Source organism: Mesoplodon densirostris, chromosome 8 (genome assembly GCF_025265405.1).
Source record: "Mesoplodon densirostris isolate mMesDen1 chromosome 8, mMesDen1 primary haplotype, whole genome shotgun sequence".
NCBI classification, from domain to species: Eukaryota; Metazoa; Chordata; class Mammalia; order Artiodactyla; family Ziphiidae; genus Mesoplodon; species Mesoplodon densirostris.
Window position 1 is genome coordinate 49,556,550 of NC_082668.1, and position 25,258 is coordinate 49,581,807.

The window sequence follows — 25,258 nt, forward strand, 5'->3', positions numbered from 1 at the left end:
CCAGTCAGATCCGACACAGTCAGAAGTGTTTGAGCTTCCACTGGCTTCAAAACAGGAATTATAATTCTTTTTGGCAAGTGTGAAATCATTGTAACTCGTGTTCTTTAGAAACACATTTGAACAACATCCTGCTGACTGGAAAAATGTATACAGTCCTTCAACAGAACCATTGCTCATTCACCACTCCCATTTTAAATAGAAACAAAATTTCAAGTAATTAATTTTAATCATTTACCAGTCTGTTTTTTAGCAGATAGGCCCATACTATTATTCTTTTGGGCACAGACAATTTTTTTCCAGAGCAGGACAGAGAATTTTTTTCCCTTTCAATTGGAACTAAGGTGTAAAGTCATCAATCTAAAGGTTGAGAAGTATCCATTTAAATCTGAGGCACTGAACTTGAGCTCTGATCCTCTGGCAGGAGCCTGTGTGTGTGTATTTGAGAGACAGAGAGATAGAGATGGAGAGACATATGGAAATTGACCAACTGTCTGGGAAACATGGAGGTCAGGGTGATACAAGACAATGCCAGGAAGCAAAATCAGAGTCCAGGGGCTTCCCTGGTGGCGCAGTGGTTGAGAGTCCGCCTGCCGATGCAGGGGATACGGGTTCGTGTCCTGGTCTGGGAAGATCCCACATGCCGCGGAGCGGCTGGGCCCGTGAGCCATGGCCGCTGAGCCTGTGCATCCGGAGCCTGTGCTCTGCAACGGGAGAGGCCACAGCAGTGAGAGGCCCGCGTACAGCAAAAAAAAAAAAAAAAAAAAAAATCAGTCCAGGTGTGTTGCTCTCTTCACCTTACCCTGATTCCCCTCCCTACCCAATCCTACTCAGGCATCCTAGGGTATTCTGCGACTTCTCAAGTGGAGGCAGCCACATCCCTGCTTGCAGTAATGCTGGGCAGAGTTTGTTATCTGGTGTTAGGCTTGTGTGCCAGTGTCCTTCTGGAGTTTGATACTGGTTGCAGCACAGGAGGCAACTGACCTCAGTAACTGGGAGCTGTGGACACCTACTTCTTTTCATAGCATATTGTCCTTGAGTAGCACTAACTCAGCAGTCCCAAGAGACAATCAGTCTAGCCTGTCAGGTCTGCATGTAATCAGCAAGGAATTTTTCATTCCCGGGCTAATGCCTACATGCCACACAGTCTCTATCATGTGTTCTTAGTTAAGCAAAGTACCTTAGTAGTAAACTGAACTTCTAAAAACCCAACACATTCATGTGCTGGAGAATGGGAGTGAGGGTAAAGAGGAGGCATCTCCAGACAAGAGATTTTATCACTTAAAGACACATTTTACAATGGAAAACCAGGGCAGTAAAAAAATAGAATGACTGGAGGATGCCTTTTGCTACTTGAAGGGCATCTAGATTCTGGAAACCAATCTGGGGTTTCTTTATTGATGTAACCGTTTAACGGTTTGATCACACAATAACGGACATTATTCATTTGCAGACTACCAAACCAACGATAACCTAACTGTGACAAAGAGAAACTTCGAGTTATTGGAATTGCTGGGGGGTAGGGAAGTGGCATATGAGCTGGGGAGGCTTAGGTAGCACAGAAATATGAAAAGTGTCGTTAATATTTCTCAGCTTATAAACGGTTGGGTTCTAGAGGTAGACTGTGTTTGAATCCCAGCTTTACCACTTACTGGATGTGTGAGCTAGGATGAATTTTTAAACCTCTCTATATCCCAGTTTCTTTGTCTGTAGAGGGGAGATAATATTAGTACATTCTTTCTAGAGGAATATGAGTACATTCTTTCTAGAGGCTTGGAAAATGTCCTAACTCATTGTAAAATTCAGCATATATTGCCCCCCAGCCCTATCATTATTATTACTTTTATGTACTTCTCTAAGTTTCTCTATATTAAATCATTTTTGTTCTATTCCTTATTCCATAAATCTGGCTAATCTGGTTGGGTGTTCGTTGAAGATAGACTGTCCTTTCAGTTTTCATCATTTCATCAAGGCCAATCCTCAAGTTGTCATGTGGAGGGACTTCAACTGCCAAATACCTCAGGTCTCTGCCTTGTCACTCACTTCTCACCCTAGAGGGTTTGGGAGAAGGACCTGGGCTGTGTGGTCAGGGGATCTGTCATTGTGCCAACCAGATACATTCTGGTGTGGCGCTCCACCCACAGTCAGGCCTGGCCCTGTGGGGAAGATGTGAGTTTGTCTAGCTCTTCCATGACAAGGTAGATGATAAGTGTACTATTTTAGAGCTATGATATCCATTATTTGGACCTATTTTCCAATCTACTTTTTAGCAGTAACAAAGCTTATATTTCTCCACCATATGACTAGGATGTCTTTTTCTCAGTTGGTTTTGACTCAGAGGATGAATAATAATATTTTATTTATTGGGTCCCCAAATTCTCAAAACCTACTATGTGTAAGGTTCACAGAGGTTTCTGTAGGTGATACATTAATGACTAAGGCAACTTCTTTTCCTCAGGGAGCTTGAAATCTAGTAAACAGAATGATAACTTTTCATAAGTAACTATAACACAGGATGAATAATTAAAATAAGAAAAGCAAATTTGGGGGACTTCCCTGGTGGTGCAGTGGTTAAGAATCACCTGCCAATGCAGGGGACACGGTTTTGATCCCTGGTCTGGGAAGATCCCACATGCCACGGAGCAACTAAGCCCATGCACCACAACTACTGAGCCCATGTGCCACAACTACTGAAGCCCACATGCCTAGAGACCGTGATCCACAGCAAGAGAAGCCACTGCAATGAGAAGCCCGCGCACAGCAACGAAGAGTAGCCCCCACTCGCCGCAACTAGAGAAAGCCCGCATGCAGCAGCGAAGACTCAATGCAGCCATAAATAAATAAATAAATAAATAAAATAAGAAAGAAAAGCAAATTTTGTGGGCAATTCAAAGGAGGGAGAAATCATTTCCTTCTGGAGGCAGCAGGAAAAAATACTCATGGAAGAGATAGTATTTAATGTGGTTATTACTTTGACAGATTGAATGGGGGAGGGAGAGAGTATTTTAAACACACAGCAATGCCATAAAGGCAGAAAAGTATGAGTATGTGTGTCAGGAGAGGGAGGGTGGCAAGGAGATATCTGAGGAGAAACAACAAGTAATTCATTCTGGCTGAAACTTAGAGTATAAGTAAGTTGGGGAAGAGGCTGGACAGGCTTTGACCATACTGTGGAAACACATGGAAAATTTTTGAACAAGGTACTCACTTTAGAGTTGCTTTTAAAGAAGATGAATCAGGCAGTGATACATAAGGCAGTTTCAATTCAGAGATAAGGGAATGGGAATAACTGAAGTGGAATTGAGATTCAATTCCCTATTTGTATGATTCTAAGCCTTGACTTATCCGAATAAAGCAAATTAAAAAAGATTTGTGTTAGAAGGATAAAACAATGAGCTCAGACTTAGATACTAAGTTTGAGGTGTTACTGGGACATTCAAGTGAATAACTCTAGTCACTTCTGGCTCCATTCTGTCCTTCAGTTGGTAGGGAAATAGACTCCACCTCCAATTCTGCAAAGAATTTGTTGCCACCTTGAATGTATTACACCAATTTTACAATGTATTAGCCCTGTAACCTAGGGCTTTTACCTTAATCCTTCTCAGCCTTAGTTTCCTAACATCGCAAAAGGAAAACCTATGTCATAGACTTCCGAAGTTAGATAACATATGTACCTACCTTACACAGGTCCTAACATGTAGTTGGTGCTAAGAAACGATAGCGATCACCATCATCATCACCCTTACAGAGTCAGGTCCAAATACTGGCTCTGTCATTACTAGCTGTGTGATTAATCTTTTTAAACCTTCGTTTGCTCATCTTTAAAATGGGGGATAATAAGAATAACTACCACAACTATGGTTGTTGTAAAGACTTATGAGATGATCTGTGCATAGAACTTCTTAAGAGGATAGCACTTGTAGCTCCCAAACAGAACTGTTGTGAAGATTCAACAAGTTCTTGAATGTATTCAGCATACAGTCAAGATTCTAAATGTTAGGTACTATTATTATAATTACATTGCTACTACTAATACTACTACTACAACTACATTGCATTAGGTAGATATTTGGTTGTTACCTCTCTATTAATTGTGGGTTCTTTAAAGAATTTTCTCAATACATATTTTACTTAGAAAATAGATAGATAGATAGATGGATGTTTTAAAATATAAATTGAAGATATCTAGAGGGCACTTTGCTCTGTGTATTAGGAACTTAGGGTTTGGGGCCTTAAGGTATGGATTTTAGAATACATGCGTAGAGATAATAATTGAGAACCTTGAGGGAGTATAGGGAATAAGGAGGCCTGATGAACCTTACCAGGTGTTTGCTCATTGAAGATGGGAGGAGGAAGAGAGGCCAGGAAGGGATTCATAAGAAAAGATGAGTGACGCAGAAGTAGAATGATAGCCGTCACAGTCCCAAGAGAGGAGAACACTGCAGGAAGGACAGGGATGTTCAACATTGCTAAATGGTACATAGCCTGAGAAAAACTGTAGGCTTTGCCAATTATGGGGTAATTGGTGACCTTGAGAGAACAGTTTTAGAAAGAGAATCAAGAGTAGAATCCAGATTCTGAGGAACTGAGTAGTAGGAAAATTGAACACTACAATGGTAGCCTGCTTTTAAAAGATATTTTCCGAAGAAGAGAAGAAAAAACAGGGCAGTAACTGAGGCAGTAGTAAGGTCAAGAGAAGGATCATCATAAGGAGAGAGAATTTTTGTAGAAACTCAAACAGGGGAAGCAAATGAAAACATCATCAAGAGAGATCCTTGGTGGAACAGGGACCCAGAGGAAACAGGGAAGAATGGGAATAGAGGCTAGGTTGAACTTTGTAAAAGCAGAGACATAAGCCTCTCTTGGAGGCCAGAGTAAAGCAAAGGAGTAGGCAGATTAAAATTACCAAGAGATGGGCTTCCCTGGTGGCGCAGTGGTTGAGAGTCCGCCTGCCGATGCAGGGGACACGGGTTCGTGCCCCAGTCCGGGAAGATCCCACATGCCATGGAGCGGCTGGGCCCGTGAGCCATGGCCGCTGAGCCTGCGCGTCCGGAGCCTGTGCTCCGCAACGGGAGAGGCCACAACAGTGAGAGGCCCGCGTACCGCAAAAAAAAAAAAAAAAAAAAAAAAAAAAAAAAAAAAAAAAAAATTACCAAGAGATAATAAGATGGAGCAAATGGAATTGCAAGAGGTCTCCATCAGATATCTTGGATCTTAATGGTAAACAAGAAAGTGACTACAGTCTTCTGAGAGATTTCCAGAAGTGGGTGGGAACTGAAGGACAAGGAAAGCCGTATGGAAAGGCTGCTGTGCAGAGCTGACTGTAGCTGAATTCAATAATTTCTGGGGCAGTAGAGAGCTTAGCTGAAATTAGATAATTAGTTTAGTGCCCTTGGTTTAATGATATCCTGTAGACCCAGTCTATCAACTTTCCCTAGAAAGGATCAATCTTCAGGAGGAAGAGTAGGGAAAGCATATTTTGCACTATATTAAACTTGATAATGCTGAGGCAGAAATGAGGGAACATAAAAATGGCAAGGGATGCCATGTGGTAATTAATAGTAAGTTACTAACATGGCTTGGTATATAACTGACATAACAAATGAACCCAGAACAGAGAGAATATATTGAAGAAAAGAGAGAGTTCAAGACACATATGGATACCATTAGGATTAAAAACAGGTTAGGTGATCATGAAGATATGGAAGGAATTGAAGTTGAGATTAGAATGTGGATTCTCAAGGGTTTTAAGATCTTAGAAGTGGAGCAACACCAAGTGAGATGAAGTCTAGGGGGGCCTTGTCAGGGGGGTCACCTCGTGGAGTGGAGCTCAGCTTCCAAAGTCCAGAAAGCAGTGAGGAAAGTTGGGTAGGAATACAATCCAGTGGGTCAGTCAGAGTGGTCTGGGTTCTAAGTCCCAGCTCTATCACTCTTCAGTTGGGTGACCTTGTGCAAGTTACTAAACCTTTCCACGTCTCTTTTCTCATCTGTAAAATGGAGGTCATATTGGTTCCCAACTTTTAGAATTGTTGGGAGGACTAAATGGGATAATATATATAAAGTATCTCACATTTGACACCTGATGAGGGCTCAGAACATACTTTTATTAATATTTAGTGTTAGCTTTCAGTATTTTCATGAATCATACCTTAGTGTCTATCCTTGGGAGGATGACAGAGCTTAAAGTAGAGAGGAAGACTGTGGATGGAATACTAAAGTCAGTGAATCAGGTTTTAGAGGTTAGTGGATGATTGGGTAAGGACGGTTAGAAAGCCTAACTAAAAATGCCTTCAACAATGCCGACTACCTCAAAACAACAAATCCCCAGGCAGAACTGCTCCAGAGTTTAGTGCCATTGGCTTAATGATATCCTGAAAGACCCAGATGCTTTCTTTGCTTGTTGGCTTGTACCCTTGGACTATTTCTCAACATGGCCCCAATATCATGGCTGAAGTTTCAGGTACCGTTAGGCACTCAGTTTGACGGATGCTTAGTGGATCTCTCTACAGTGTGAGAGGGCTAGCACCTATTGATTTCAGTTTGGGGAATAAGACAACAGAGAAATACCATTTAACATTTTGTTGCACAAATGCTGCTGCAGTGAGCACCCTTGTAGATGCCTCATTATGCATATGTGAAGTATTTTGCAGGATGAATAGGAAAATGCAAATTGCTTCCACAGAGGGCAACTTTTAAGTGTTGCAGAATCTTACAAATGCCATTACCACTTTACACACTCAGTAGTACAAAAAATATTTCCTTACTTCCTATCCAAAGTTTGATAAGATTAAACTTTTAAATAATTGTTAATCTGGCAGATGAAAAACTTATCACATTGCTTTTTCAGTGTGCATTTTCTTGGTTACAAATGAAGTTGACTAGCTTCTCAAATGTTTGGATTATTTGCACTACATTTTCTATGAGTTTCCTGTTTACAACTTTTGCTTGCTTTTCTATTAGGTTGTTCATGTTTTCTTCACTTATAGAAATTCCTCATATAGTCTAAATACTATATAACAATCCTTTGATTGCCATTTATGTCTATCTTTTGTCTTTTAGCTTTGTTTAAGGTGTCTATTGTAGGAAGCAACTTTTAATTTGCACAAATTTTTTGTATTCTTAAGGTTCTTAGGTTGTACTACTGGCAGTAACTATGCAGTTGTTTAATCTCCAGGTCAACCCTGCCCGAAGTCAAGTACAGGAAGCTGTCTTCACAGTGTCATTTAAATGATAAGGAGAGAAAGGCTCAACTGCTCAAATATATTTCAGTCCATGAGTCTGATGACATGTCTGAATTTTCCCACCTGAGTCATTCCCAAGGGACTTTCTGGGAACTTGGATTTTAACTGTGTGAAGAATGTTATTATCTTGTTGAGACAGGATATTAGCCTATTAACAATAATTGTGCTCTCTGATTAAATTTTGCCATTTATTTATTTATTTATTTATTTTTGCGGTACGCGGGCCTCTCACTGTTGCGGCCTCTCCCGTTGCGGAGCACAGGCTCCGGACGCGCAGGCTCAGCGGCCATGGCTCACGGGCCCAGCCGCTCCACGGCATGTGGGACCTTCCCAGAACGGGGCACGAACCCGTGTCCCCTGCATCGGCAGGCGGACTCTCAACCACTGTGCCACCAGGGAAGCGCGCCAGTTATTTTTATCAGAGGGAATGAGATGTACAGGGAAAGTAAAGAATGTTTGAAACAGTGCATGGCTCATGTGCTTGAAGAAATTTTATGGAAGGATTCGGGTAGCAAGGAGGTAGCTTCAAGAAAACTTTTCTCTTTCTCAGGAAGGAAGAAAAGAGAAAGACGAAAAGGGAATACTCTCAAAACAAACCTTGATTTTTTTTTTCTCCCCTTAGGCTAGAGTCCTCTTAACATTTGGGTTACTTGCTAGGTCAATATCAAAATGTGATAACTTTCCACTGAAAGTAGATGCTACTTTGATTATTTCCTTAATTAAAGCAAACTTAAATAAGCAGTTCCACAGTTATGACTCAATAAATCCTTTCAAACATTCCTCACGAAAGAGTCCTGTGATAGTCATTTCAGATGGAAAACAAGGGAATTAAAAAAGAAAAATGGCATAAAAGACTTCTCTTTTGCCATGTGTTAAGTTGGTGGAATTTTTTCTATCCTTGTAAGCGGTTTTTAGTCTCTGAGGAAAAAAATACTTAAAGGAAGCAGATGTTGATGAGTCACATTTAAGCTCTTATAGTTTGAAACATATTTTTTATTTGTATATGAAGCTGTGGTCTGGAAGATAACTGGCTAAAGTCCTTGACTTTAGGGTTTTAACCCTATGTTGTCAAATACCAAAGAAGTTGGACTAGAAAATGTCTACGAATACTCCCAACTCTTGTATTCTACACTTTTTAATGAACTTTATGCTTTTTTTGCCTTTGCCCCAGTTATGTAGCCACAAGATGATATAGCCCCAGCCCCTTTTCTCCTCTGGCTATTTCTTTAAGTCACTGTCCAAGAATGAACAGTGAAGGAATTAGGAAGGAGGAGAAAACTTTCAAAGTGTGAGAATGGGAGCAGCGGTCAGTCACTGTTCAGTAGATTTTTACAGATTGCTAACCACAGGTAGACAGACTAACCAAATGATCACAAGCGTGATTACAGCTGAAGATAAGTTTCTTTATAACAAAGGACTGAAGACCTAACTGAGAAGTCAAAAAACCCACTTCTCTCCGGAAGAACCAACACCTGAGCAGAGATCTGAAGGAGGAAGAGGGGTGACAAAGTGAAAGAGGGGTGGGTTGCCTGTGGTAAGAGCATGCCAGGCAGAAACAACTAGCACCTACAGGGTCCTGCAGCAGGGGGCGCAGTGTGTTCAGGGACGTTGGAGGTAAGGGGGTACATCCCCAAGGTAGTTAAGGGAAAACAGACAGGATTTAGAATTGATTTGGATCACTGGAGCTAGTCTCCCTCAGAGCCCTTGCTACTCTCTTCCTCCTCTTTCTCTCCTAGCAGATAAAAAAACACTTGAGCTAGGCATTGTTTTAAGCACTTTACACATATGAACTCCACTCTAACTCAACAATAACCCAATGAGTATATGGTAGAATATATGAACTCATGATCCTACCTGAAAATCTCTGCTTTGCCTTTTTCTTCCATATATATATATATCTTTAAGATAGCAGACTTTTTTTTTTGGTAGGGACAAGCTCAGGGTTATTTGAGAAAAGAAAACAAAAACAAAAAAAGGATGGGAGTATTCAAATGCGGTTTGGACATGCTCAATCCCAAGGCATGGGACTTAGGAAGAAAACTACAGAAAACTACAATCCATTTCTGTGTAATTTATTTAATTGAAATATATAATATCTATTGAGTGAAATATATAATATCTATCTATATAATATCTATAGACTCCCTTATGATACATTAGGAAACAAAGGTCCTCACGACAAACATGATATAGTCACTGAATTAACAGAAAATAAAGAAACTGGTGGAACTCTTTAAGGACAGCTATCAAGACTGCTTTTTCTTCAACAAATGAGAATATGGAAGTTATTTTGTGGCCAGTGAACATGAAATACTTAAGATATGAGGCAAGCCGCCATGTAACTCTAGATTCCTGAAACTGGTAGTATAAAAACTACTCTAAGGCTGCTTTTGAGCAGGGATTATAGTCAATCCTACACCACTAAAGTAATTACAGCAGAAAAAAGAAAGACCATTTTCAACAAAGCTGCAGAATTTCTCTGATTTGCATTAAGAATTTGTCATTTTCTTGGCACATGTTTCTCCTTTCATTATTGAACTTTATGAGAGATCATGTGTTTCAAGTCTGCCTCACTTTCATTTAGGCTCAAATCAAATTCCAGAATGTTCTTTTGGATGAAGGGGTTTCCCTAAAGCTAACCGGAGTTTCCTGCACTTTTGTTGAGATCTAAACTAGCAGGATTTCAGTACCTCACTCGTCACTCATCACTTTAATCGTTCCGTTGTATATATCCTCAGCTTTCTTGCTACTTTATTCCTCCATCTTACCCTCTTAGAAGATAATAAAGCACTTCTGTTGTGTTTGCTCTGTGCCCTTCCCCTGTCCTCCCCATCCCTTCCCCTTGCCTCCTCTTCTTTCAGTGCTTAGAACTGTCCATCTATTCACTCAACAACACCCTCTGAGTATACGGCAGAGTACGTGGGCCCAGATGCAGGTAGGTTGAGAGACAGGGTGGTGGAAGCATGTAAAAGATCTCCTCTAAATGCTCCTAGTTCCTCTGTAAATGGGAAACAGACTATACTCACTTTACAGGTGAGGAATCTGAAGCACAGAGAGAGTAAGCAGTTTGTTCAAGACCACCTAGCTTCCAAGTGGCCGAACCATGATTTAAATCTAATCAGTCTGACTCCAGAGTGTATACTCTTCGCCTTCATGCACTGCTGCCAAACTCCTCTCTGGTTAAATTCAACTCTGCACTTCCCTGCCTGACCCACCAGGGCCCTTCTGACACTGCTCTGATAGCCTTCCTCTGCACTCTCACCTGACACACTAGGTGCTATAGGCGCTAATTCAAGGAATTTCCTAACTTCTTGCTTCTTTCTGAAAGAGAAACAGTTGGTAATTTTTGTGAATTAGGCTGTAACTGCTTTATAACTAACATGTCCTGCCCATCATCTGTCAGCTGCAAGGTACTCTGGTGAGCCACCACTTGAGAGCTTTGCTCATTTTAACAGATTTCATTGGCATAGCTCTGGGTGGTAATCCAGGTTTTTGAAAATGTGCTCAGCCAGAAAGGCCCAAGTCCACGCAGCTGTGGCAAAGTTACAGTTCTGTGGTTTCATGTTAGTTACCTTATAGTTACTGTGTAATTAGTGCCGCTTAATGTATGTTACCAAAATAAATATATCTACCCCAGGAAGAAAAAAAAAAAAAAAAAGCTGAACATAACTGAAGACAATGACCATGCTGATTATTCTCCCTTCAGATTCATGCTTTGGCACAGCCCTGAAAGCCTACTCTACTTTCCCAGTCAGTTCACTTCTTAATTACTTTACCTCTTACCTCTTTTCAAACTTTTGTTGCCACTTCTCCAATCTTCACTCTGTAATGACTTGTTTCCCATTTCATTGAGAAAATGGAAGCAGTCAGAAGAGAACTTCCACATACTCTCCACACCACATCTACTGATCTACTTGCATTGGGCCCCATGTACTCTGCCTGACCTTTCACTATGGATGAATGTCTGTGTGCTTATCTAAATCCAGTAGCTCCTTATTGAGCACTGGATCCCATCCCCTCACCTTCTCCAGGATCTCTCTCTTTCAAATATACCCTCTCTTCTGTATCATCAATTTTCCTACCCCCATAAATCATTTCCCATCAGTAGACACATATTCTGTAATATTCTTATCTTAAAAACAAAAACAGACTTCTGGTTTCTGATCTGGCCTGTAAGGAGCTTGGCAATTGTCATTCTGTCTTAACAGCAAGTAAAAAGCTGAACAAATCGGAAAATCAACAATTTTTCTTAGCTCCATCAGAGAAGTGAGGTCATAGGCAAACCACTACCTCCCAAACTGGAGAGACAGGTAAATACAGAGGATCACAACTTACTGGAGCAGAAACCTTCATGAGAACCAGTGCTGGGATATGAAAACCTGAACTGTAATTGACAAATTGCTGGAGGCTCAGTGTGCACAAGCCTGAGAGTTAAAAACTCCAGGGGGACCCAGTCATCAGCAGGTCCCCACAATTTTGTGAGTTTTATCTCCAGGAGCTTGAACTGGTTCTTGCAGTGAATATCAGAGGAAAATTCGCTTGGGTTTCTGGAAGGAGGAGGAGAAAAGAAATCATTTTGAAATACGTAAGAGCATTTTTTTCTTAACAAGTCCTGCCCATAAGAGAAACTATTTTACAGAGCCTAAACTACTGAGATTTTTTTATCAGAAGGGAAATACCCAAGTCTAGCCCATTCTAGCTTTCCACATGGGAGAAAGGAAATACCCAATCCCAATCCCTTTTAGCCTTCCATTAGAGGAAATGGAAGTAGCTAACTCCATACCCCTCTAGCCATTCTGTCCCACCTGGGGGGAAAACACTGAGACACACTTGTGACGTTCACAGTTCAGAGGCACAGGCTCTCTGAAAGACTGAGACCTGAGAACACTTTCCCTTCCCCCACACCTTACTACCACATTACTAAAGGTCTATTTACCACAGTGCCTTTTAACCAATATATTATGTCTGGTTATAAAGGCAAAACATGCAGTTTGAAGAGCCAGCAAGCACTAGAACTAGACTCAGATATTGCAGGGATGTTGGAATAATCAGACCAGGAATTTAAAACAACTATTATTAATATGCTAAGGGCTCTAACAAATAAAGTAGACAACATGCAAGAACAGATGGACAATGTAAGCAGAGAGGTGGAAATTCTAAGAAAGAATAAAAAGGAAATACTAGAGATAAAAAAGCTGTAATGGAAATGAGGAATGCCTTTGATGGGCTTATGGGTAGACAGGACACAGCTCAGAAAAGAATCTCTGTGCTTGAGCATATGTTAATAGAAATCTCCAAAACTGAAAAGGAAACAGAAGACTTTAAAAAAAGACAAAAAACCCCAGAACAGAATATCCAAGAACTGTGGGACAATGATAAAAGGGGTAACATACACATAATGGGAATACTAGGAGGAGAAGAAAGAACTGAAAGAAGGGACATCACAAAATATCCCATGAACATTTTAAGGATAATTATGCCCTTCACAAAAATTAATTCAAAATGTATCATATAGAAATGTAAAATACAAAAATTATAAAACTCCTAGAAGATAACATAGCAGAAAACCTAGATGACCTCTGATATGGCAATTACTTTTTAGATGTAACACCAAAGGCATGATCCATGAAAGAAAGAATTATAAGGTAGAGTTCATTAAAATTAAAAACTTCTTCTCTGCAAAAGGCAATGTCAAGAAAATGAGAAGACAAGCCTTAGAGTGGGAGAAAATATTTCCAAAAGACATATCTATAAAGGACGGTTTTCCAAAATATACAAAGAACTCTTAAAACTCAACAATAAGAAAATCAACAACTGCATTGAAAAATGAGCCAAAGACCTCAACAGACACTCTATCAAAGAATACATACAGATGGCAAATAAGCATATAAAAAGATGCTCAAGGGGCCTCCCTGGTGGCGCAGTGGTTGAGAGTCCGCCTGCCGATGCAGGGGATACGGGTTCGTGCCCCGATCTGGGAGGATCCCATGTGCCGCGGAGCGGCTGGGCCCGTGAGCCATGGCCGCTGGGCCTGCGCATCCGGAGCCTGTGCTCCGCAACGGGAGAGGCCACGACAGTGAGAGGCCCACATACCGCAAAAAGAAAAAAAAAAAAAAAAAGATGCTCAACATCATATGTCATTAGAGAAGTGCAAGTTAAAATAACAATGAGATACCACTATATATCTATTAGTTTGGGCCAAAATCCAAAACACTAACGACAGCAAATGCTAGTGAAGACGTGGAGCAATAGGAACTGTCATTGCTGGTGGGAATGCAATATGGTACAGCCACTTTGGCAGACAGTTTGGCAATTTCTGTCAAAACTAAACATGTCTCACCATAAGACCCAACAATTGCACTCCTTGGTATTTACTCAAACGAATTGTTCTATCCACCCAAAACCTTGCACATAAAGATGTTTACAGTAGCTTGATTCATAGTTGCCAAAACATGGAAGCAACCAAGATGTCCTTCAGTAAGTGAATGGATAAATAAACTGTGGTACATTTAGACAATTGAGTATATTCAGAGCTAAAAAAAAATAAATTATCAAGCCATGAAAAGACATGGAGGAATCTTAAATGCATATTACTAAGTAAAAGAAGCCAATCTGAAGAGACTACATATTGTATGATTCTAACTATATGCCATTCTAGAATAGGCAAAACTATAGAGACCATAAAAAGATCAGTTGTTGCAAGGGTGGGGTGGGGGTAAGGATATGAATAGGCAGAGCACTGAGGATTTTTAGAGAATTTGGTTCTGGAAAAGGCAAAACTATGGAGAAGGTGAAAGGATCAGTGGTGCGAGGGTTTGGGGGAGAGAGGGATGAACAGGTGGAACACAGGATTTTTAGGGCAGTGAAACTACTAGGTATAATACTATAGTATACTATACTGGTGGATACTATAGTGGTGGATACATATTATACATATGTCAAAACCCAAAGAATGTAAAACACCAAGAGTGAACCCTAATGTAAACTACGGACTTTGGGTGATACTGATGTGTCAATATAGGTTCATCAATTGTAACAAATACAGCACTCTTGTGTGGGACTTTGATGGTGGGCGAGGCTGTATATACATCTATGCTCAGTAGACATGTGGGAAACGTCTCTTCTGCTCAATTTTGCAATTTTGTGCACTAAAACTGCTCTAAAAATAAAGTCAATTTAAAAGCAAAACAAAACAAAAATAAGAAAACCTTCCTGGACCTACATTCGCTTCCAGCTGCGACCTTATTTCTCTGCTCCCTTTAGAGAAAAACTCCTCCAAAGAGTTGCCTGTACTCGCTAGCTGTCTCTATTTCCCCTCTTCCCATCTCTCTTGGATCTATTCCCACCAAGCTTTTGCCCTCACTATTCCACTGAAATGTGGTCAATTCTCAGTCCTCATGTTACCTGAAATATGAGCAGCTGTAGACACAGTGATAATTTCATCTTTTTCAATAGACTGACTTCACTTGGTTCCTGGGATGTCCATTTTTAATGTTCCCCTTCTCCCCTGTGGGCCACTCTTCCTTAATCTCCTTTGCTGGTTTCCCCTCATATGTCTAAATGCTAAACACTGGAGTGTACTGAACTCAGTCTTTGGTCTTCTTTGCTGTATCTACACTTACTTTCTTGGTGGTCTCATCCAGACTCATGGCTTTAAATACTATTGATAACCGAGGATGCCTCAAAAAACAAAAAAAAACCCAATTCATGGGGTTGTAATGAGGATTAAATGAGTTAATGCACACAGGCACTTAAAACTGTCTGGAACACAGTAAGTACTTTATATAATCAGCTAAAAACATGCTGGCTGTCTACTAGGCATCACAAACATCACATGTTTAAAACCAAATTTCCAATTTTTCTCCCTTAAGTTCTCACTCCTGTAGACCTTCTTAACATCTTTAACTCCTTGCTTCCTATCATATTCCCCATTTAGACTATGAGAAAATCCGGGGGGTTCTACCTTCAAAATATATTCAGAATTCAAACTTTCCCAGTATTTCATCACTATATCCTTGTCCAAGGTACTATTATCTTCTGCCTGCCCTATTGAAAATTTGCTAATCTGTCTACCAGGCTTTCTCTTATTTCCCTTTGGCCTAGTTCAACACAGCAACCAGAGTGAACCTTTTAAAATGTAGGTCAGGTCGTGCCATTCCTTTATTCTAAATCCTCCAATGGCTGTGCATCTTACTCAGAGCAAAAGCCAATAACTGTGCAATGGCCTGGGAGGCCCTAGATTAATTGGCTGCTTGCTGCTTCTCTGATTTCATCGCTTACCACTCTGTGTGGTTCACTCTGCTTCAGCACACTAGCTTCCTTGCTGTTTCTCCAGATATACCAAATACACGCCTTTCGCCATTAATTTTGCATTTGATTTCCCTCTGCCTGGAGTGTCCTTCCACCAGGTAACCTGCTCAGTGTCTCTGCTCATCCCCTCGTGCCTTCTCCAGTATCTCTCTCAAAGAATTTCCCTCTCTCTCCCACATAATCAGGGCCACTAGGGGAGGACCTAGCCTGTATATTATGTAAAAACTTCAAAACCAGGTTCTTGATGACATCCTTTGAGCATCTAGATCAAGCCTGGCCTAATGATAGCCCTACTCCTGAGCTGTTATATGAGGCAACCATGCCCTTTAGAGCTTATTACAATATGTGGCAAATAACTTGGAAGGTGTTGTACATAAAAAATATCATCGTCAGTAGTATATTTAATCATAATTTATTGTTCATATTTTAATGTGGTAGAATTGTATGAGTATTAGCAGAAGGATAACTTTAATTTGTCTAAATAAAGGATGGAGAAATGTATTGCTGGATCTTTTCTTCTGGAGTCATTATTATGTTGTACAACATGAAGAGAAGAGAGAAAAGAGAGGGGAAGGAGCTGACAGTTATAAACTGTCAAGTTTTGTGCTAAGTGCTTTTTTCACATGCATTTTATTCTTCAAAAACTCAGCGTCCCCAGGACAAATCTTCTTCTCCACATTTTACAGATGAGGAATGTTAGAAGGTCAAGGTCATCTAGCTATTAAGGGGAATAGTCAGGATTTGTGACTAGGGCTGTGTTACTCCAAAATCTGTTCTCTTGCCATTTTCACCACACTGGGTTTGGTCTTTAAATCTTTCTCCAATAAATAAGTCCTGTTTATTGAGTCAGTGAGTGAAGCCAGAAACCAAGTGGAAAAAAGAATTCTCTTCAGTCTGCAAATGTCAAGGGTGATAATATGTAGCTGTGTTCTTACCATTGGGCTTAAAATCTTGCAACTCAGGCTTTGTAGAAGTATGAGGAAGAAATTACCCATCAGCACTTCTAATGAACTAGAGAATGATAAAATGTTACTGCACATAGTGACACCATCCCACTTATCTCCTGGAACCCATTCAATGACGGAGAAGGATATGAATCAACTATAAATAGAATATATCGGCTCATCTGTTCTTACCGGATGCAGTGAAATTTAGTATCTAGGGCAAGGGTTGGTTTAAGGGTGCCTCTGAGCTTGCTTTCCAGTGAGCAAGTTTTTTTGAATAGCATATGTTTAAGAAATTATGATTATTGGACTTCCCTGGTGGCGCAGTGGTTAAGAATCTGCCTGCCAATGCAGGGGACAGGGGTTCAAGCCCTGCTCCGGGAAGATCCCACATGCAGCGAAGCAACTAAGCCCGTGTGCCACAACTACTGAGCCCACGTGCCACAACTACTGAAGCCCGCGCGCCTAGAGCCTGTGCTCTGCAACAAGAGAAGCCACCGCAATGAGAAGTCTGCGCACCACAACAAAGAGTAGCCCCCTGCTCGCCACAACTAGAGAAAGCCCACGTGCAGCAATGAAGACCCAACACAGCCATAAATAAATATAACTTATGATTATTTACTTTTACACTGTGATTTAAATAGTATAACATTAGAAACATTTAAAGAAAGATAATTTGATATTTGTCCCAAAAGAGACTGATTTTAAACTACAGTAAAAAACCTAGTTAATCCATTCAAGTCAACATTATTTATTTAGTGCCTATTTGTGTTCTGAACTCTGCTGGATACTAAGTACAAAGAGAGCACGGTGTACTCAAACTAGTCCACAGCCCCTAGAAACCCTTGAGGAATCCTTCTTCTTTTTCTCTTTTGTGAGTTAGCAATGCAAAAGCTATTTGGGATGTGCTATATCCCGGGCACAAAGTAGTCATTTAAATGGTTGGCCAGTTCACCTCCTTCATGGAACAAGGAGAATGGAAATAAGGGCAGAGTATTCTTTGTCAATCCGTTTCATAATCAACTTCCATTTAATCCTTTAGATGTCTTCTAAATCTGTCTCACATATTTTTATTGCTATTCTTTGAATCTATGCCAAAATACATTACATATTCCCAGTATTGAGATACTGAGAAATGGATACAAAAGTTTTCCAGTACTGTTTGTGAATACATATATATTTTAAAACTCTACATTTGGGGTTTTTGTTGAGACAGCTGTTCTACCAAGGTTTATGGTTGATATTCTAGCTGTATTAATTTGATATCTACTTTCCTTTTAGAGTCAATGTTCAGTTCATTTGTTGCTAAAGATGTCCTCATCCCCATGAGCATTTTATACTGTGCCAATTAAAATAATATTTTAATCTATAAAACATTTGTTTGTTTCTGCTCTCCCAACAATCTGCAATAGCAGCCAATCTCCATTTGGGGCCACCAGTGTGTTATCATGCTTTCCTTTCATATAACAAAGAAGTTGTTCATGGTGTTATATCATACAATTAGAAGATTCCAAGAAAAAGTTTATTCAAGTCCAAATCAGCCACACCTTTCAATACACATATACAGCAGTGTCTGTAAACAGATGGGAAAAACACTTGGCAAACAAGACTCCAATACAGCTGGGGAAGGAGAAGGGATGACACACTGGCTATGAATTTTTACTTCTGAGGCCAAGAGGGCCCTTGTGCCTACACTTCTGTACTCTTCAACCCACTTTGGGTCCAGATTCAAGAAATCCTTACTAGTGCTGGCAACCATGCCTTGCTTACATGGTTTCTGGCCATTGGGTGAGGCATCTGATGCTATGAATGTGCTTAGACATGAGGTAATATTCAGGGACCCTAAGAAGCAAGGAATCATGACTTCTAGGTAAGCTTCTTCTTTCTTCTTTATCCAGTTTTGGGATATACAACTTTTGTCAGTTTGTGGTCTTGTGCATAAGTATGGGGGCCAAGGATGGAGTTGTGTAAGGAGAGAGAAACATTTCTTCTTTTTATGTTCAAACGTGGGACTCCAAAACATATGTATAGTAACACCTTCCAATCTGCAGGAAATATTAAGCTCCAATGTGTTATTTTGCTATTTTTCAGAAAGAAAAACCTAAGGGAATTGTTGAAAGACTTACACAGTTGATAGAAACTAACTTGAAATTTGGGTAAACTCTGAAAATAAATTTTTTTCATTTTAATATTGAATATATGAAGGAATTCAAGAATAAATTTTGTATATTAATACCAGACATGTATAACTTAATCCATTATTTCAAATTTTTCATTTATCACGTTAATTAGAGATTATTTAATTCTTTTTTTCTGGGTTATCTAATTCAATAAATATTAGAGAATTTGGTCAATGTAATTAAATCAAATCAAATTTATGCTCTAAATGGGCTAATGTCTATTGAATTATAAACATATTAGACCGAGACATTAATAATAACTATACTTGAAAGTTATTTTTGAGTAATTCATTAAGAACTGGAGGAAAACTGGGGTGAGTGGGATATGCAAGTAAGGGGGAAAGTCCACAATTTGGAGTTCAAAACCTGGCTCTTTTTCTTTCTTTGCGGTACGTGGGCCTCTCACTGTTGTGGCCTCTCCCGTTGCGGAGCACAGGCTCCAGAAGCGCAGGCTCAGTGGCCATGGCTCACGGGCCCAGCTGCTCCGCGGCATGTGGGATCTTCTCGGACAGGGGCACGAACCCGTGTCCCCTGCATCGGCAGGCGGACTCTCAACCACTGCGCCACCAGGGAAGCCCCAAAACCCGGCTCTTTGATGGCATAACATAGTAGAATTAACTTGGCTACTGCTTGGGTTTGATTAAATTGACTGCTAAAGGAGATGACTATCTCTGGTAATATTCAGGACTCAGTAGGCAGCAAAAATTTTTCAGCCATTTTAAGAAGCAGGAGGTGATGAGCTCTTTACTGTGTGGGCTCTTTCTCTATCTCAGGTGTAAAGGCTCACTGTAGGCTTCATTCCCCTGCACAAGCCCCCTCAGTACCTCAGGACTTCAAATCTCACTTTCTAGACTAATCTAAAGGCCAGAAATACTAGTTTACTTAAGTCATTAAAAGTCTTAGAAGAATCCAAGAATTGAGTCTATAATATTCCCTTACTTTAAGCAATGTTATTATATTTGACTGTAAACTTGCTTTTGGATTTTTAAGATCCTGAATCTTAATTATGGCTTCCTATGCCTAGAATGCTTTCAACCATGAAATCAGAAATCTCCCACGACTCCTCTTTTCATGTTCCAATTGTACTGAACTATGATCCACGCTTGCTCACACTTCTGTAGATTTAGTTAAAGTATTATTATAAGAAGGTGTCTGTGGGATACCTTCTTGATCTTCTCTCGAGTTAAGCTCTTCCCTCACAGGCTTTCATAGTGCACATGCATATCTCTATTACAATGTATTCAATATTAAAATCATCCATTTATTTTCCCATCTTCCCCATGAGACTGGGGTCTCGTGAAGACAGGTGGGTTGTTTTGTTTTGTTTTGTTTCTACCTCTGGTATCCCCTACACCTAGTGTAGTGCATGCACGTAGTAGCTGCTTAAGTGTTTACTGCATAAATGAAAAAGTTGAGATGCTTAACAAAGGCACAGAACTAGAGGGATTTGACTACTTTTTCCCCTCCATATTTGACTGAACTAAAGTCATTGCTAAGAAGACACAGCACGCAAGTGGTCCCTTCTCCTATAATGACTTTAAATGAATTACTCTGTAGCAACAAGTTGTCCATGTGAAGCAAGCACAGCAGCTTCACACAGTAAATGCTATGTATAATGACAGCATGTCGTTCTAACTAAAAAGTTGTTATAAGAACTGTTGTGAGGGAAATGCCATGTGGAGAAGGAATGAATGAGTAGGTCCAGGAATGGAATGAATAGATTCATTAAATGGTTAAGCTTTTGCTTCAGGAGTTCACTGGTATCACTGCATGATCATTTGGATCCCAGGGTTCAGTATTCATTCTGAATGGCTCTGCTGTGCCTTGGCCCAATTAATTCATCTTGCAAATCCATTGCCCAGAAGTAAGCTGTCGAATAGACTCAGATATTCTTCTAGTTAAATCATAGTGATGCTGATTTTCATACTGGTGATCACAATAGCCCCACAGTATATCAGCTAAGGTTAAGAATAAAGAACTATTCATAAAATAACACCCTTAAAAATGACTGAGCTTTGATTCTGCTCCTGACACTTATTGGCTATTTGACCTTGGGACATTTTCTTAACCTCTCTGGAACTCAATTACCTTTTATGTAACATAGGGATAACACCACCCAGCTCACGTGGTTGTTATGAGAAATATATGAGATGACCAATCAAGTTGGTGTGGTACAGACATAAAAACAGATATATAGACCAATGGATCAGAATAGACAGCCCAGAAATAAGCCCTCACGTAAATGGCCAAACAATTTGTACAAGACTGAAAAAGGGAAAAGGAGAGTCTCTGCAACAACAGTGTTGGGAAAACTGGATATCCACAAGTCAAAAGTGATTTGGAAGCTTACCTTATACCATATTAAAAATTAACTCAAAATGGATGAAAGACCTAAACCATAAGGTCTAAAACTGTAACTCCTAGAAGAAAACTAGGGGAAAAGCTTCAGGACATTAGATTTGGCAATGATTTCTTGGATATAACATCAAAAGCACAGGCAAAAAAAGCAAAAATAGACAAATGGGACTATATCAAACTTAAAAATTCTGCACACCAAAGGAAATAATCAAGAGTGAAAAGGCAACCTACAGAATGGGAGAAAATATTTGCAAATCACATATCTGATAAAGGGCTAATATCCAGAATATATAAGGAACTTCTGTAACTCAACAACAACAAAAAGCAGATAATTTGACTAAAAAGTGGGCAAAGGACTTGAAATGATAATCCTCCAAAGAAGCTATACAGATGACCAACAAGCATATGAAAAGATGCTCAATATCAATAATCAATCATAAAAGAAATACAAATCAAAATCACAAAGAGATATCACCCACACCCATTAGGATGGCCATTATCAAAAGAACAGAAATAACAAATATTGTCAAGGATGCAGAGAAATTGGAATGCTTGTGCACTGTTGGTGGAAATGTAAAATGGTGTGGCCATTATGGAAGACAGTATGGAGTTTCCTTAAAAAAATAAAAATAGAATTGCTATATGATTAAGCAATCCCACTTCTGGGTATATATACAAAAGAATTCAAAGCAGGATCTTGAAGAGATATTTATACACCCATGTTCATTGCAGCATTATTCACTATAGCCAAGAGGTGGAAACAACCCAAGTGTCCACTGACAGATGAATGGATAAAGAAAATGTGGTATTTACATACAATGGAATATCATGCAGCCTTTAAAAATAAGGAAATCCTGTCCCATGTTGCAACATCAATGGACTTGGAGGACACTATGCTAAGTAAAGTCATCAGTCTCTCTCTCTCTCTCTCTCACACACACACACTGTATGATTCCACTTATATTAAGCATTTAAAGTCATTAAAATCATAGAAACAAAAAGCAGAAAGGTGGTGGCCCAGAGCTTTGGGTAGCGGGAAGGAAAAAAGAGGAATTAGTGTTTAATGGGTATAGAGTTTCAGTTTTGCAAGATGAAAAAGTTCTAGAGATCTATTGCAAAATAACATGAACAGGGCCTCCCTGGTGGCGCAAGTGGTTGAGAGTCCGCCTGCCGATGCAGGGGATACGGGTTCGTGCCCCGGTCTGGGAGGATCCCATATGCCGCGGAGCGGCTGGGCCCGTGAGCCATGGCCGCTGAGCCTGCGCGTCCGGAGCCCGGAGCCTGCGCGTCTGGAGCCTGTGCTCCGCAACGGGGGAGGCCACAACAGTGAGAGGCCCGCATACCGCAAAAAAAAAAAAAAAAAAAAAAAAAAAAAAAATAACATGAACATACTTAACACTACAGAACTGACGCTTAAAAATGGTTAAGATGGTAAATTTAATGTTATGTATTTTGTGTTTTTTCTTTTTTGCCACACACACAAAAAGAAAAAATCTGAAAGTCAAGGGTCTCTGTAATTACATTCCCTTCCTACTACAAACAACTACAAACATAAACACCATACTACAAAGACAAATATTGTTAACAGGTATACAGTTTTAAAACATTCTTTTTTTTTTATTTTAAAGGAATATACAGATACACCCATACATACTTTTCAGTAGAGTTCTCATACTTGCCTTTTTTCTTTTTAAATACTTAATAGAATATCATGGTCATCTTTTCATGTCAGTAAATGGAAAAATCTACTTGGTTCTTTTAAACAACTTCATCGTATTTCACTATATGAATGTACCATATTTGGCAAATGTAGTACCATAGTTCTCAGAGGCTTCATACATCCAAAAAATGAGCCCTTTAATGATAAAAATTTAAAAAATTAAGAAATATTCATTGACTAAAAGCACAGCACTGGGGTGTGAGGAAGGCACTATAATGAATGACAGAGTTCCTGTCCTCAAGCAAACAATGCTCTATTATGGAAGCAAAGATACACACATAAATAAACAAGGTGGAAAGACATACATATTAATCATCGTGTGAATTTTATACCCCCAGTTTGCGGGGAATCAAAGGTAGTTTCAAGGGAATGCATCTTCGGAACATTCAAGGATAGGAAGGATTTAGGAATGCGGAGATAGGGAGACTAGAGAAGAGGAAGAGAATATTTCACAAAGTAGAAACAGGTAGATAAGACATACAAAACTACAGTATGTAATAATATAATAGCTACCAGTTCCTCAGTGCCTATGTACTAAGTACTTGGCAAGTACTAAATATCTATGTACTAAGCTACATTCTTTACATATAATACCCCTTTCAGCTTCATAACTGAGGAATAAACATTTTGACCCCCATTTTACTAATGAGGTAACTCAGGATCAGAAAAGTTAAGTAAATATTAACATTGTGAGTTACTTGACTAAAGAAATGATAATATTGCAACATGGATGACTTTAAGGGCATTATGCTGAGTGGAATAAGTCAGACAGAGAAAGACAAATACTGGATGATCTCACTTATATGTGAAATCTAAAAAAACAAAAAAACCCAAACTCACAGAAAAAGAGATTAGATTTGTGGTTACCAAAGATGGGAGGTGAAAAAACTGGATGAAGGTGAGCAAAAGGTACAAACTTCCAGTTATAAGATAAATAAGTACAGAGGGTGTAATGTACAACACAATGACTGTAGTTAACACTGTTGTATGGTATATTTGAAAGTCGTTAAGGGAGTAGATCCTAAGATTTCTCATCACAAGGAAAAAACATTTCCCCCACTTTTTTTGGTATCTATATGAGATGATGGATGTTAACTAACCTTACTGTAATCAATTTCCCAACATATGTAAGTCAAGTCATTATGTTGTACATCTTTTTTTTTTTTCATATTCTTTTTGGCCATGCCACACAGCACGTGGGATCTTAGTTCCCCGACCAGAGATTGAACCCATGCCCCCTGCATTGGGAGCACAGAGTCTTAACCACTGGACCGCCAAGGAAGTCCCTACACTGTACATCTTAAATGTATATATTGCTGTATGTCAATTACGTCTCAATAAAACTGTAAAAGAAATAATAATGTAAGAGAAGGAAGCTGAGATCAGACTAAAGAAGACTTTGAAGAGCATGCCTGAACATTTAGATTCTATTTGGTAGGTAATTTAGAGCCACTGAAGAATTATGAAGGTGGAAGGCATGATTAAAACAATGTTGTAAGAAGACAAGTCTGGGGACTAGCAATACTCATATCAGACAAAATAGACTTTAAAACAAAGGCTATAACAAAAGACAAAGAAGGGCATTATATAATGATAAAGGGATCAGTACAAGAAGATGATATTACACTTGTTAACACACACACACCCAATACAGGATCACCTAAACATATGAAGCAAATACTAACAGACATATAGGGAGAAACTGACAATAATACAATAATAGTAGGAGACTTTAATACCCCACTGATATCAATGACAGATCATCCAGACAGAAAATAAGTGGTCTTAAATGACATAGTAGACCAGTTGGACTTAATTGATATCTACAGGACACTACATTCAAAAACAGCAGAATACACATTCTTTTCAAGTGCACATGGAACATTCTTCAGGGTAGGTCATATACTAGATAACAAAACAAGCCTCAACAAACTTAAGAGGATAGAAATTATATCAAGCATTTTTTCCAACTACAACAGTATGAACTAGAAATCAACTACAGAAAGAAAAACAGGAAAAGAACAAATACATGGAGGCTAAACAACATGCTAATAAAATCTAGTGGATCAACAATGAAATCAAAGAGGGAATCAGAAAATACCTTGAGACAAATGAAACTGAAAACACAACTTTCCAAAATCTATGGGATTCAGGAAAAGCACATCTAAGAGGGAATTTCATAGTGATAAAGACCTTCCTCAAGAAACAAGAAAAATCTCAAACAACCTAACCTATCACCTAAAAGAATTGGAAAAAGAAGAACAAGCAAAGCCCAAAGTCAGCAGAAGGAGGGAAATAATATAGATCAGAGAGGAAATAAACAGAGTTTAAAGAAAAACAATAGAAAAGATCATTGAAACCAAAAGCTGTTTTTTAAAATAGATAAACAAAATCAATAAACCTTTAGCCAGGCTCACCAAGAAGAAAAGAGAGGACTTAGATATGAAAGAGCAGAAATAACAACCAATACCACAGAGATACAAAAAACCATACGGGAACACTATGAAC